This window comes from Haliotis rufescens, unplaced genomic scaffold (assembly GCF_023055435.1).
Source record: "Haliotis rufescens isolate VD_foot unplaced genomic scaffold, xgHalRufe1.0.p SCAF_17, whole genome shotgun sequence".
In the NCBI taxonomy this organism is placed as follows: Eukaryota; Metazoa; Mollusca; class Gastropoda; order Lepetellida; family Haliotidae; genus Haliotis; species Haliotis rufescens.
Window position 1 is genome coordinate 19,189,660 of NW_025963857.1, and position 17,021 is coordinate 19,206,680.

General features: G+C 38.6%; 1 protein-coding gene across 2 annotated transcripts in view; it reads left to right on the plus strand.

The window, feature by feature from the left end:
• The first annotated feature begins 1,119 nt into the window (after positions 1–1,119).
• LOC124138009 (endonuclease/exonuclease/phosphatase family domain-containing protein 1-like) overlaps positions 1,120–17,021 on the plus strand; it is a 68,282-nt gene continuing 52,380 nt past the window's right edge. Inside the window, exon 1 of one of the 2 annotated variants that reach the window (XM_046504516.2) lies at positions 1,120–1,218. The gene's annotated coding sequence lies outside the window, so the exon portion shown is untranslated. Of the gene's footprint in view, positions 1,219–8,705; positions 8,828–17,021 lie in introns of those variants that run through there. The other variant, XM_046504518.2, reaches the window with a different exon arrangement.

The following is a 17,021-nucleotide window of genomic DNA, read 5'->3' on the forward strand; positions in this document are numbered from 1 at the left end:
GTTCCCTCCAATGCCGGTGACCACTTTCAAACTACATGTTCTAAACCGCTGTGTTGGTAATAACAAAAACTATTCTTCACACTTATTTTGTCTCTAAGCTGAACATTACGCTGCTGCAGATTATCTATTTCACGGAGTCTTGAGTAGCATGCGTTGATCAATGCTCTGTCTGGGCAGTGGTGTAACCGAGTGGTTATAACGTTCGCTCGTCACGCCAAAAGGCACTGGTTCAATTCCTAACATGGTACCTTGTGTGGAGCGTTTTTCTGGTGTTCCCGGATGTGATATTGTTGGAATATTATGTGAATGCATGTTACTGTAACATTGCCCCAGGTAGTCGGTTTGTTCTACGGCGGTCTTAAGTTAGCCTTGCTCCAAGGCTGTACTGAATGATAAATCCATGGGTATATAGTAAGTCTTACCTTATAATAGGCAAATCTAGATACGCGGACGGACGCCAGTCCCTTATAGGAACAACTTGTTCTTATTATTTATATAATCTAGAAATTATGATTGAAACTAATACATAATTATTGCTTTTAGACTTGTGCAAGTCTATTCGTAAACAAATACTTCATGCTTGCCTTTCAAACCTAACTAAAATGGTGATCGGATAGGCAAACTGTGTGACCTAGATCATAGCACCGTACCCCGATTGTAATTTCTCGTGTTTTCAGTCATTTGTTTGCCTGGTTCAAACTCGTTTATCTACAAGCTGTCGTTAGATATAGCTTGAATACTGCCACGGGGTTAAACAACAGTCAGACACTCACCATGTCAAAATACGGGAGTTAGTAACTGGCTATGGATTATAGGGGTGGGGATGGTGGTGGCGGTCAGTCTCGAGAGAACTCAGATATGATTTTACTGAGAATGGGATGGCGGTAGGATTGGTCTTAATTTGGACTCAACTGTATATATTTTGACGCCCCCTACCCATTTTATGTAACAGTTTTCCATGGACCCCTCATATACATGTAACAGATATACCAGTCCCTAAATAATGTTCAAATTTGTTTTAAAAATATTTTAAAATAAGGACCGTGCCATGTTCCTATCAAATATCAAAATAAACACACCACAGCAAGTCTAGAATATAATTCTGTATACGCATGCGTTAGGTGACCTTTGACCTACAGAGGTAGTGTACTACGTCCGATCGCGAACAAGATTAAATGGAATTTCGCAGTTTGTAGAAGAACGTGTTAACACAGTAGCGTGAGTATGCCTGAAAATATTCCTAGAGATCGTATTTTGTTATAATTTCACATCCCATTTGTCCTTTGTACACTTTTGAAGTTTGACAGCACACTGTGTAGTGACTAGTAGTAGTGTTGAGAGCGAACCTTGTGACATGCCACGAGAAATAACGATAGTCCCACTGGACAAACGAAAAACATAGGTCTATCCATATGAATGATTTCTGACTTATTTGGTCTCACGGGGGCGTAGTCGCAGGTCGGAGTGTAAGTCATACTATTTGTTCGACGAGAACAGGTGTCCGTGAAAACCCAAGTCAGATGGTGGGTTGTGATTCAGGGGCAGATAACTGCGGTTGCCTTTGTAAGTGTTAGTAATTTTAGGATCAGCACTTTTCATTGAGGATAGAGTGAACCACATCAATTAGAAGCTGTTAGTAAAACACTAGTTTCATGACCCATGTACTCACACTCACCTCAATTCTCTCCCAGTTTATTATTGATGTAGAACATTTCATTTTAAACAAATTTGTTGGTGCTCCAAAACATTAAAATGATTATACCAGTGCTCCAGATAAGCTTTTGGTGTTGTGGGTATTTTACCCATGCATTTTAAAATCATTGGGTATCAGTAATTCTATCTGCGTATTCAAATTTCTGTTACCCACTAGTTTTTACACATGTGGGTATTTAAGTTAAATATTTAAAACACTATTCATCTAGTCCCTACAAACTGGTGTCATGTGGGTTTGAGAGCTTAATAGGACTCAAAAATACCACGATACTTCCACAAGAAAGTGTGATGGCCAATGATCATGATGTAACTGTCATCGTGGAGTTTGGCAAGGTTGACGGAATGCTCGTTTATAATTTCAAAATAAGTTGCTGATTTGCTAATCGAATACGCAGGGTTACTTCACAATATTTTGATGATACGCACAAGTTTTATTTATGTAGCGTATCTGTAATGTTAGTTGCGTATTTGATACGCTTGGATTATATTTTACTGTGTATTTCTGCTTTTCTGATGCGTATTTCACGCAGATACGCATCTTATCTGGAGCTCTGTATACTATGTTCCAATGTTTTCCATTTTCAAAAAAGTTGTGGACATTATGAGTGCCTTGCGTCACTAAACAACCTTGGCTGTGTGTTAATCTACATTCTATTAGCTGTTCCCAGAGGTTGTCAATAATGTGCTTTTTACTTATTCCGTCAATACAGGTACAAAATACAATTTCCAAGTGTGCTTTAATAAGTTATGGATTTATGCATAAAGGGGAAAAATTCAGCATATGCAGATGTCTAACTTTACCCAACCTTTTGGTGAGATATTTTAGACAATGGGCATTAAACAAAACAGGAATCCATTCAGCTAAGAAACACTCATCATGCAAGTGAGGTAATCAAGGTATTGAAAACATAGACGATTCCGACTTGCCCCTTGTTATCATGCCAGATAACTTATTTATGAACTGTTGCTGGATACTAGTAAATACTTCATGTCAGTGATTTTCTACAATGCAGTGATAAAGGGTGTGTTGGATTCAACAAACAGCAAAACAGTGGAAGACAGTTATGTTTTAGAATTTCTGGACAAAGTTTTGTCCTGTGTTTCTGGCGCAATAAACCAGCTTGAACTCAAACTCCATTAGTATTCAGTAAAATGAATATAATTCTTTTTACATAGTAATTCTGTTTACCAATGTTCTGGTTTTAATGGTGCTGAAAATTTCACTGTCGCCTTTATCAGGCTGAAGAGCAAGAGGTCCCAGGTTTCGAACCCTGTTAGTGTTATTTAGAATAAAGCTTTATTACCCCGAGGGAAATTTGGATTATATTTGAAGTGAAAAGAGTATACATACACTCATTACAAACAATACAATTTCAGACCAACACATATATCTACACTCATACATAACACTCCATGCAAACTTACATAACACTCCATGCATACAAACATACACACAGAACATACATGCATAACATAAAGCAACAAAATATGCACTATTAAAGAAGATAAAATATGAATTAACACTAGCACATAAGAATTAAACAATGATTAAGAGACAGGTTGACTTGGTTCATCATTTAAAAATAAAATACTAACAGGAACAAATGAAGATTTGGCTCTATTTGATTTAAAACAAGGTACACGATATCTTCTTCCAGATGGTAAAACGTCATAACAAGGGTATAAATAGTGATTTGGTTGGTCTTAAATTCTATTTGCAAGCTGTAAAATTGTTGATTGTAAAGAGAGTCCAGACTGTTGAATTTGCATCCTGAGATTTTGCTAGCCACTGTAGTTATTTTAGTTATTTAACCCAAGGGCTGACATTAGTACAGGTCCTAAAAGTGTTGTCGCAAGCATAGCCTGCAGTTCACAACCCTGTGCTCTAAACAGAATCCGCTCATCAGTTGGTAAATGAACAGATGACGGAAACAGTACTCACGTATATATCTTCCACTGAAACAGGAGTTGAAAAACTTGCGGCGTCACCTTTGGCAAGTGATCTTGTTCATGCATGCCTCTGTCCACAAACAGTAAATGGGTACCAAGGCGTTAATGTGGTAATGGTAATGGGAATGGGTAATCTTCTCGTGCCTGACAGGCAGCTTTGGTTGCATATTTCACATGTAGCTGGGAAGTTATGGAATGCAAAATATACGGACCTCTGATCGGGGCAAGAAACGCCATGAGCACGCACAGATATATGCGCTATATACGTTGTAAATATTCTTTATAATATACTTGGCAGTGAGCGACTGAGGATTCTTGATGACAGAAAAGTGATATGTCACTGCAACCATGATAAGGAGAACGACTGCCGTTCAAGTTTACAGTGCAGACCTGATAGAAATAAACTAGCAAAGTGTGTTTCAACTAGCAATGTGACGTATTGTTCCTGAAGACAGTTGGAAGATTTTAGGATTCGCTGATTTACCTCAAATACACAACAACAAAATAAAAAAACAAAACAACACATACCCTACTAAATAAATATATAATAAATAAAACATTTCATTTCGTCAGTGACAAAAGGCTGATCTGATCTGTCGAGTGACAGATCCGCCATATCTCACTGTCGAAATGAACTATCCTCAATTTATTAAAATTAAGAATGTATGGCGTGGGGAAATTAGGCTTGGGGGGAAATTCCACTCTCTGACACCGGCTCAAAGCTACCAGTCAATGACTACAATTATTGGATTTTCACTTGTCCTCAACACAATTTAGTTGCCTCAGGCTTGCTGACTAGCTTGAATTTCAAAGGCGGAAGGTACAGGGGTGACTAATGGGAACAGGTGGTCAGGCTCGCTGACTTGGTTGATGCATGCCATCTTATCCCAATTGCGTGGATCGATGCTCATGATGTCAATCACTGGATTTTCTGGTCCAGACTTGATTATTTACAGACTGCCGTCATATAGCTGGAACATTCCTGTGTGTGGCATCGAACAACAAACAAAACCATTCACCAGGTATGAAGGTGGATTAAAAGTAGTATTTTTCATCTTGCTGGCACACTTTGAATCCAAAGAGTGCACCCTAACACCTTTGTCAGTGCCCTGTAGCACCCTGTTCAAATAGCTGAGCACAAGTTTAGACGATATATTTCGCTGTTTGACTATGGATAAACAAATAGGAATCTGATCTTGCATTTATCTGTACTCAAAATTATGATAAGTTTGCATCTCTACTGTTTATCATGTTTGCATATTACAGATGTGACATTGACTTCATTATAATATGTATTATCATGGCATCTGTCAAAATTAACATGTTTTGAAACACTGGATACCATGTCCCTTGCAACCAAGTGATAATGATAGCAGGTTAATAAAACACAGATTAAGAGTAAAAATACATTAGTATATTACAGATAAGACATTCCAGGGTTGCCTCCCTTTGTCATGAGAGGATACTCTGTTCATGGGTTTAAATCCCAGTTCCTACTGATTATCGTATGATCCTTGGTTTGTTGGCACTCTACCCATGCTCTGTGATTTCAAGAATGAGGTTATCTCCAACAAATCATGTCGCATACGCCCACACTAATAATCTTAGACAGTGTAAATATAACCATTTCACTTTACCCATGTGGGGATTCCCGGAATCAAACCAGGGTCTTCGGCATGATCTGCAAGCACTTTAACCACTAGGCTACCCCATCGCCACACCAATCAAGAGGAAACAACTTTGATGCTAACGTCAATGTTAAAAGACTACATTAAAATACAAATCTGAATTTAGGAAAAAAAGAGCAATAAGGAATTCTCAATACATAACATGTACAATGTATATTTATTTTGTTTCTAATTTGATTGCCAATAAACCCCTGCCCCCTAAATACCCTTGATGATTGATGAATGAACTCAAGTAGATCCGTCCCAGTCTGTTGTGTTAGTTCATTGAGAGATATGGCAATCAGTGCTGAGGGTCTGTAAGATAGTGCTTGTGCTGTAACAGAGGTCAAGGGGGGTAGGGAGTTGACAGGACATACAATGTAGAAGTGTCCAGTCTGACCTGTTGGACAAGCCACTTATGGATTATGATTATTATCACATTCATTCAATCGATTCATCATTGTTCCTCCAGGACTTTCAACCTTCAGAAAATAGGTCAGAAAAGGTTGTCGCCAGTCGGTCAATTAATACTCAGGATCACGTGGTTTGGGTCTGTGACTTTGCTGATCTCACTGTGCCCCAGTCGTATGGATCACTGTTCATGCTTTGAGTCACTGGTATGCCAGGTCAAGATTCAATAATATACAGGCTGGTGTGGGTAGCTTGGGTGGCACAGTTGTCTAAGGTATCACGATTTGCTGTGCAGAGTTGCATCCCTTGGGCACGCCAGAAACGTGTTTCTGGGTTCGAATCCCAGTTCGACCCGTTTATGAGTCTAGGTTTACCACAAAAGTAGTACACATCTGAGACCTGCATCTCTTCAGGCATTCCTCCCACAATGACATAAAGCTGACACGCCGCGATACAACTGGAAGACTTATTTTACAGTTCAAAGCGGCGGTAAACCCAACTCTGGGCGGATCAGGCCGGAGGTGTCCAAAATATTAAAATCTTCTCTCAGATAATTTTACTGTCTACAACATACTGGATTTGGTTTTCAAAAGGGGGAAGGAGTCCAGATGATTTTTTATGAAATGGGAAATTAGTTCATAGTTAGATCATATACTGAACAAAATGTGTTTGGGATCATGAATATTTTGGGGGTATTTTTGTGAAATCATTGTTTCAGCTACACCTGCTCAGAGCCCAATATTTGTCCCCAAGTCTGCAACAAATGTCATGAAAAATTCCTAAATAGGAATAAATAATTTCCCAGTTCTTGTTTATGATATATATAACTAATACCTGGTAACTAATTTTATGGCTTTGTTGTGAGAATCTCTATTTCACTAATAACAGGGCCAATAACTACAATGTTAAAATACCGCTGAAGTATAAATCCTTTGATATCCTTTAAATAATGTTAAATAACTGAAGTCAGAAATATTGTTTTGTAGTCTGATTCTAACGTAGTTAATGTAGTTAAAGCTTATCTATGATCTTTACATTTTACTGCTGAGCATCCTCCTTAGGCGACGCTGCTTGTCCTAAGAGGCAACTAACGGGATCGGGTGGTCAGGCTCGATGACTTGGTTGATGAATGTCATCGATCCCAATTTCGTGGATCGATGCTCATGATATTAATCACTGGATTGTCTGGTCCAGACTCGATTATTTACAGTCTGCCGTCATATAGCTGGAATATTGCTGTGTGCAGTGTTAAACAACAAACCAACCAACCTTCTTTAGTACAAATTTATCTTTAATAAGTCCTAAATGTTTTAGTTTGTGGAAGCTATCAGTGTTTACTTGATCACTTTCAAAGAGAATTACATTTCTAAATTTGATTTGAAGAGGTTCATAGAATTTTGAGCAAGAGGCATTTTCACTATTGGATTTGGGAAATAGGTGTGCCATGATCACATGTTTAATAGAAGATGCCCAGGACATTTATGATGAGGCCAAAAGAATATCCTCCTCCTGGTACGCATCATGTAGAAGCCTGTCACATTCCAAGCCTCTCAGGAGCTGGTAATATTTATACTTGGACATTTATTTATGTACAGAAAGAGGGTACAGTCCTAATTCACCGAGGCATCCAATATTACTAGTCTTTTTTGGCACTCCCAGGATCTGTTTTGCTATTTTGATTGTGATCTCATCACTTATAAATAATCTTAGTAATCATGGTGATGACAATTCTGTGTAAGAGTCGAACATCAGAGCCCTGCTTATCTCACACTTCAGATAACTCATGTATGTATTTTCAGTGGTCCAAGGGATCATCAGTTAACAAGGTTTAACTGTTGTTAAGTTTCCAACTAACCGTCCCTCACATAAGCTGTGTTACTGCATGTCCTCAGATACAAATATATCCAATACAGCCCAAGCAAGTCTATAATGTTTGGCAAGTCTAGATTACTGCATTATCAGGAAGAGAATCTCTGGGCTCCTTTTTATTATATTTTTGTTAAGATAATTTAACAACTGTTTTTTCTGTAAGATTTGTTCATTTCAGAGACTAGATGTTAGTCTAGTCCTCTAGTCTGTCATACAGACCCTGACACAAATATATTCAATACAGCCCATGCAAGTCTCTAATGTTTGGCAAGTCTAGATTACTGCGGTATCAGGAAGATAGTCTCTGGGCTCCTTTTTATTATCTTTTTATGAAGATAATTTAACAACTGGTTTTTTTTCTGTAAGATATGTTCATTTTAGAGACAAGATGTTAGTCTAGTCCTCTAGTCTGTCATACAGACCCTGATACAAATATATCCAATACAGCCCAAGCAAGTATATATGTTTGGCAAGTCTAGATTACTGCATTATCAGGAAGAGAATCTCTGGGCTCCTTTTTATTATATTTTTATTAAGATAATTTAACAACTGTTTTTTTTTCTGTAAGATATGTTCATTTTAGAGACTAGATGTTAGTCTAGTCCTCTAGTCTGTCATACAGACCCTGATACAAATATATCAAATACAACCCATGCAAGTCTATAATGTTTGGCAAGTCTAGATTACTGCATTATCAGGAAGAGGATCTCTTGGCTCCTTTTTATTATATTATTATCAAGATAATTTAACAACTGTTTTTTTCTGTAAGATATGTTCATTTCAGAGACTAGGTGTTTAGTCTACATGTCCTCTTATTGTATGTTCTTCAATTAAAGGACAATTGCTGTCCGCCCGAACCCATTTCACCATGTTCACGCGGAGATAGACATCATTATTACTCAGATCAAAGTCCATCCTTCTTTATTCCTGTTTTCAGTTCACATTTACTTTATCACAGACAGCATTCAGGATAAGATGTCAACACAGGTTGACTGCTGGTTTGTGTTCTCTTTGTACATGTTGTAAGGAGCTTGCTGAACTAGATATTTTATCCCTTGCTGAGAGGCGGTGGGGCATGATGAATGGGTGATGTTGGGAGCTTTGTGACTAAGTGTGTGGGGGTGGGGGTGCGGACGGTGCACTGACACATTATCGACATTACCGGGATAAAGTACTCAGAGTCTTGGAACATGGATGCTTGATCATGGTGATATGTGGTATGTATTTTCTTTGAAAAAATGAGATTTTGACATTTGTTTAGTGAATGGTTTTATGTTGTTTAGAAAATGTACCATTTCCTTTGGATGGGAATGTTTTTGTATTGAGAGACATCACCGATATGTTGTGCTCTCCTTGCAATGGGAATATTTTTGTATTGAGAGACGTCACCGATATGTTGTGCTGACTCCTTGTGATAGGAATGTTTTTTGCATTGAGAGACGTCACCAATATGTGGTGCTGACTCCTTGTGATAGGAATGTTTTTTGCATTGAGAGACGTCACCAATATGTGGTGCTGACTCCTTGTGATAGGAATGTTTTTTGCATTGACAGACATCACCAATATGTGGTGCTGACTCCTTGTGATAGGAATGTTTTTTGCATTGAGAGACGTCACCAATATGTGGTGTTCTCCTTGTGATAGGAATGTTATTGTATTGAGAGATGTCACCAATATGTGGTGCTCTCCTTGTGATGTTCTCATCACAGAAGTATAATGTTGGAATATTTTTCATCTGTGTTTGGGTTGTCATGTTTTTGGGGAGAACAAACATTCCAAATATTTAATATAATGTGACATCTGTCTAAACCAGACTTCTGTGTGACCCAGAGTTTAGTCCAGTTTAGGCAGAAACTGGATTAGTGGAATACAGATGTGACATCTGTCTAAACCAGACTTCTGTGTGACCCAGAGTTTAGTCCAGTTTAGGCAGAAACTGGATTAGTGGAATACAGATGTGACATCTGTCTAAACCAGACTTCTGTGTGACCCAGAGTTTAGTCCAGTTTAGGCAGAAACACGATTAGTGGAATACAGATGTGACATCTGTCTAAACCAGACTTCTGTGTGACCCAGAGTTTAGTCCAGTTTAGGCAGAAACTGGATTAGTGGAATACAGATGTGACATCTGTCTAAACCAGACTTCTGTGTGACCCAGAGTTTAGTCCAGTTTAGGCAGAAACACGATTAGTGGAATACAGATGTGACATCTGTCTAAACCAGACTTCTGTGTGACCCAGAGTTTTGTCCAGTTTAGGCAGAAACACGATTAGTGGAATACAGATGTGACATCTGTCTAAACCAGACTTCTGTGTGACCCAGAGTTTAGTCCAGTTTAGGCAGAAACACGATTAGTGGAATACAGATGTGACATCTGTCTAAACCAGACTTCTGTGTGACCCAGAGTTTAGTCCAGTTTAGGCAGAAACTGGATTAGTGGAATACAGATGTGACATCTGTCTAAACCAGACTTCTGTGTGACCCAGAGTTTAGTCCAGTTTAGGCAGAAACACGATTAGTGGAATACAGATGTGACATCTGTCTAAACCAGACTTCTGTGTGACCCAGAGTTTAGTCCAGTTTAGACAGAAACTGGATTAGTGGAATACAGATGTGACATCTGTCTAAACCAGACTTCTGTGTGACCCAGAGTTTAGTCCAGTTTAGACAGAAACACGATTAGTGGAATACAGATGTGACATCTGTCTAAACCAGACTTCTGTGTGACCCAGAGTTTAGTCCAGTTTAGACAGAAACTGGATTAGTGGAATACAGATGTGACATCTGTCTAAACCAGACTTCTGTGTGACCCAGAGTTTAGTCCAGTTTAGGCAGAAACACGATTAGTGGAATACAGATGTGACATCTGTCTAAACCAGACTTCTGTGTGACCCAGAGTTTAGTCCAGTTTAGGCAGAAACTGGATTAGTGGAATACAGATGTGACATCTGTCTAAACCAGACTTCTGTGTGACCCAGAGTTTAGTCCAGTTTAGGCAGAAACTGGATTAGTGGAATACAGATGTGACATCTGTCTAAACCAGACTTCTGTGTGACCCAGAGTTTAGTCCAGTTTAGACAGAAACTGGATTAGTGGAATACAGATGTGACATCTGTCTAAACCAGACTTCTGTGTGACCCAGAGTTTTGTCCAGTTTAGACAGAAACTGGATCAGTGGAATACAGATGGAGATGAAGAAATTGCACACATAAATAAGGTTGTAGAAAATATACATGGTAAATGTGGTCAGGGAGGGACACAGCCTCTAGTTCGTTAGTCAGAGACAAGTAAAAATTGAGGTGGAGTTGTTTTATCCCAAAATCTAGTTAATTTATATAACCACTGAGTTATAAGCAGCAGACTAGGTTGTTATGACCCTTGGTCTAGACCCTGGTGTCTCTGACATGAACAAATCTTGAAGAAAAAAAACAAGTTGTTAATTAATCTTGATAAAATATAATTAAAAGGAGCCCAGAGACCCTCTTCATTTCTTCAGGGGCACGGGTGGCCCAGGCGTCTTAAGGCGCCATGACTCACTGTGCAGAGTTGTGTCCCTTGGGCACGCCAGAAGCCTATGATGGTGGGTTCAAATCCCGGTTTGCCCCGATAATGTTTCTAGGTTTGTCAGCACCATACCCGTGCTCGTGGGTTTCACCGAAGTGGTCAACGTCTGAGACCTGCATCACTTCGGGTTTTCCTTTCACATTTAGCTGACACGCCGCGATATAACTGGAATACTGTTAAAAGCTGTGTTATAAACCCAACTCACTCACTCACTCTTCATTTCTTCAGAGCTTGGAATTTCAAATAAACATGTAAATATAATGATTGTAAAGAAACTGCAGTAATCAGACTTGCCCACTATTATAGACTTGAGTGGACTGTTTTGGATATATTTATTTCAGGGTCTGTAGTGGTAGAAATCCAGATTAGTCAGGTCCATGTTTGATAGATTCCTCTTCTCTACCCTGCTGTCACTTTGTGTAGATATTAGGTGTTAATCGTCATGATCATGTTCAACAATATGTTGTTTCCAGCAGGGATATCGACTCCTTGTACATCTATCTGATTACCTAGTGAAAGAATAATAAAGCCGTCACATCACCTAGAGAACTGCAGACCAGGCGGTGTGGATATTGTTCCATTTGATGTACATGATGTATGAAGTTTTGCTCCATAAATATTTCTAAGTGTACAGGGGGAATATTTCTGGACTAGAATAATAAATAGAGATTATTATATGAGCATGGATATCATTCTGATTTTACAAAATGAGTGTCAGGATTCCTGTACTAACCGAGCGAGAGAGAGGGTAAAAATACATGTTTCTTACCTAAGTTTTGTAAAATCAGTAAACCACACATCCAATTCTGGACCAAACCAGTGTCCGAAATAACTGCCTTCCCACCTGCCCGTGGCTGGTAACTTTTCTGTTGGGCTGCATGAAGTTTTCCTCCAACTACCCGACTGTCTTACAGCCTATTTTAAGACTACTTATGTATTCAGTTTTATTATCATGATTATATCTCCTTGTAGATTCTCAAGTGATTGCAATAATTCAACTGATTCAAGACGCGATTTGTCTCTTATTTTTTGCGATTTTTCAATATTTATGATGTCTAAAATCAGGCAGATAACTTTGAAGATCGGCAGGAAGTACTTATGGGACACCTGCCTGGCTGTCTAGTTGGCTTTTATAATTATTTCAAACACTGAATACAAGTGTCTACAATTAAGTTGGGATTTTTTCACTCAGTGTCTTCCCTGCAACCTATGCTGATCATATGAAGTGACTAAATGGAGGGGTGGTCGTGCTCGGTGACTTGGTAGATTGTCTGCCATCGGGGGATGTTGCTCTGATCGTAACTTCAACCACTGATTGTCTTCCCCAGACTCAATTATTGTCAGGCCTTAGTCAATTACCGTAAGTCGGAAAATCCTGAGACCGAGTGTGGTATTAAGCAAAACAAAAACCAGATAGATTAGATAGCGTATGTACTGAGATGTCAACGATGTTTTTAAACAGGGTGACTGATAATACTTCAGTGTCACGGAATCACAAAAACTAATATCCTTGTAAAGATGAAATAAGTTATCGTATGATAAGGTAGAAATGATGTTCAGTTTATCAACATGTTCGCAGTGGTCCACTCATCGTGATCTTTTGAGCCATTGAGTATTAACACAAATTATCATAACAATGGATATTGACAGTATTCTTCACGTTCCGTATTTGACGTAATAAGCGCTCGTCTCTAATAAGCGCCCACGGCAATATTTGCTAATATATTGGCTCACAATCCCAAATAGCACCCCGTCCGAATGATCAATGTACACAAGATTTATTCATTCGCATATAGAACGCACTCATGTGTTATATGCACCCTTAATTATGGGCAATTAAATTCTGGAAAAATATATAAGTCGTATATAAACATTTCAGGCTGTCAGCATAAACCACGAAATGTATCTTTCAACTCTGTTTTTTTCACCGAAATGATATTCTAATAAGAGTCCCCTATTTCTAATTTTGAGAGTGCCCTGGGCACTTATTATGTCGAATACGGTATTCAATGTATTTTACACTCCCTTGGTTCCAGTCTATTGTCTATTGTTTATTTCAATGAGTTGACATTTTAATAAATGATTCTGTTTAACATGTTTAAATGCTGTACTTTTAATTTGTATCAGTTCGTGTGCTGCCCCGAGTGTGTAACATATCGCACAATCTCACAACAGTGATATATTTTATTTTAGCACCTTGTTTATCATGTGTTTATGCAATATTCACAGCAGTAGACTGGAGTTCATGTATGTGGGATGCCGGTAAACATGGTAAATCAATCAGTAAATAGACATCAGGAATGAGCTATAAACACAAGTTGAAAGGGATACACTCAGGCTGATTACACAGAGGGTTGTTATACCATGTATGCTATTGGTGTTTTAAAAAAATTTGGAAAATGGTGATTTATTTTTTGTATTTTAGGAAAATATGCAGCTAATGTGGAACTCCGTATTCAAAAGTCAATTTAGCTTTTTGACATTATGAACTAAACTATGTTTGTTTGTTTGTTGTTTAACACTGCACTCAGCAGTAATTCCAGCTATATGACGGCGTTATATAACCAATCGAGTCTGGACCAGACAATCCAGTGATTGACATCATGAACATCGATCCACGCAATTGGGATTGAACTAAACCATGACCATGATGACTTATATCATGTTATATATGAATCAGGGTATGAAACTCCAAAAAATTTCAGCCAGACCACAGGACTGGCTAGCTGAAATACTTGCCAGCCCTGACCAAAACCTGCCTGCCCACCATAATCATATGTTTCTCAGGATAATTTAATTAAAACTTTAAATTGAATTCATTGAACATGAAGTAATGCAAGAAAAGAAATAGCAAACACTTTTAGGTTAGATTTGTATTTAATATCCTAGAATACATCATGTAAATAATGCTTATCATCGGGAAATATTTAGAATATTTTTACATATGAAATATAACCCGACCGTCGGGCAGGGGGATTTGAAAATCTGGCAGCCCGAGTTGAAATCAACCCGTCTTGGACGGTCGGGCAGGCAGGTATTTTGAACACTGATATTGAATGTTACAATAACCTACATACATGTTATTTCAGTAGGTTATTCTATATTAAAAAGTGTTAACTCAACCATGAATTACTTTAGTGACCAAATAAAACTGTTTTTAAGCAATATGGTCACTGTAACAATTTATTGTTGGAGTCTTTTGGATTAATTTTTCTTATAATTTTGAAGGAAATAGGGTTACTGGATCTGTCGTCCAACCAGTACAAAATGATAGCCTTAGGTAAATAACAATGGAGGAAGTTTGAACGAAGGATAAAATGAGGCTTTATCATCATCCCACTTTCCTGAATGACAAGGCTGATCTAGATAATGAAATGTATTTCCGAACATGAAATCAGATTAAGTACTTCTCTTGCCTGTTGACAGGACCATGTCGTGAAGTGAGTGACTTCGACTCACTTGCCGCCCCTATCACTAGTAACAGTGATAACAGGATGTCTCTTCATATTTATACATGACGGATAGAGCTGGATATAGACCAGCTTGTATTTGTGATTCGTAAAGTTTATTTGTGTCTGTTTGTTTTTATGTGCACAGTGCTAAGGTATGAAAATTCTATGCCATTTCCAGATATGACAGTCAGTGTTCAAAGCTTTTGTGTCTACTACAGCCTGAACTTGTTTTTAGGAATTAGTATTTTGACATTCTTGACAACTTATTTACAGGAGCTGTGGGTTTACGTGGCCACCAAACCCAAAATTTGAAATAAGAACAAATGTTTTGGCCAACTGTTTTACAGTTATAGGTAACAAGGAATTTCAAGCAGCAAGATTTAATCGCCCCTGTTTGTAAGAAATGGTGGATATTATCAGTGTTCGAAATACCTGCCTGCCCGACCGTCCGAGACGGGTTGATTTCAACTCGGGCTGCCAGATTTTCAAATCCCCCTGCCCGACGATCGGGTTATATTTCATATTTAAAAATGTTCTAAATATTTCCCGATGATAAGCATTATTTATATGATGTATTCTAGGATATTAAATACAAATCAGACCTAAAAAGTGTTTGCTATTTCTTTTCTTGCATTACTTCATGTTCAATGAATTCGATTTAAAGTTTTAATTAAATTATCCTGAGAAACATATGATTATGGTGGGCAGGCAGGTTTTGGTCAGGGCTGGCAAGTATTTCAGCTAGCCAGTCCTGTGGTCTGGCTGAAAATTTTAGGAGTTTCATACCCTGATATTATGGCAGGATTGAGAAAACTGCCACTCAAAGATACAAAAGATCATTTTTATTTGTACACAGTTGAAAATACTTTATGTTGTCATTCAACGTCCCCACATAGGTACTGAGCGCAATGTGCGAGGCTCCCTTTGGCGTCCAGTGTCGGGACATGGCATTGGATATTGAAGTGTTTTAAAACCATACTCACTTACCAGCTTACTTTTTTAAACGATTTTATTTACTGAATGCTTAATGAAACTCATTACTGAAACATACAGGTCTGTCATTTGAGGTTAGAGGGCAAATCCTATCAATTTGATTGTGGGAAATGTTCATTTAGACAATAGTATTTTGATATAATGCTTAAAACTGATCTTACATTTTTACATTGGGCTATGACTGAGCATGCATGCGCGTCCTCACTTAAGTCAGCTGTGCCCAATCACCTAACCTCAGCGTGTTTATTCATTCTGTTGCATAAGCTGCTCTAATCATATAAGTGACATGTCACGTACACTTGAGTACCGGCCGGCCTAGAATCGTATTTATTCCAAGGCACATTTGGCCCAGTGATCTGGGGTGCCAGAATTCCCAAAACAGAATTGTGCCCCTTCGTCCCATGAGGATCTGCTGACGTTAGGCTTGAATCTAAGATTATTATTGACTATGATCCTTGGTTTGTTGTGGATTTTACCACATTGGTAAACATCTTGATCTACATATAAGTATAAGTTTTTAACCTTGCACATCTTTCTCTCTTTCGGGGCTTGGTTGGCCCAGTCGTTGAAGCTGCTACAGTTAGACCCTAGATTCAAGTACTAGAGTGGTAAATCTGGTTTGTTTGTTTGTTGTTTAAGCCGGCACTCGGTAATATTCCAGCTATATGAAGGCAGTAGGGCTGGGACAGGTAACTCGGGTACCTGGGTCGGGTTGGTACTAAGTAGGACCCGGGTACCCACAGGACTATCCGGACCCGTGGTTAGTCACATGATTATATTGTTTAATGGCAAAAATTAACTCTATGGTTACACTATGAGTGATAAATGTGCACATTTCTTTCTGACTTTGCACACATTCCTTCTGACTTTATATGTTTGCATAATGATAAACGTCAGTCAACTTCAGTGTATGCATGACCAGATTGGTGTATCTAAATTTATTTTGACAGGAGAAACTATTCTGAATCGACCCCGTAGGGTCGGGTAATAAGGGGGTGGGCACCCAGGTAGTAAATTTGGACTCGTCCCAGCCCTAGAAGGCAGTCTGTAAATAATCAAGTCTGGACCAGACAATCCAGTGATTGACATCATGAGCATTGATCCACACAACTGGGATACGATGACATGCATCAACCAAGTCAGCGAGCCTCAGACCACCGGATCCCATTAGTCGCCTCTTACGACAAGCCTAGTCGCCTTCTGTGGCAAGCTTTATCTGGGTTACTGAAGACCTATTTCACCCCGGATCTTCACGGGTTCAGTAAATCTGGAGAACAACAAGACCCCCTTAGGGCTATGTCTTAAATAATGATGATGCAACGTTAAGTTTTAATTCACTCATGCTCTCTCTAAGTCTAACACAGTGTTAAGTGTTCTAACACTGTTCGTGTTCTCAAAACTC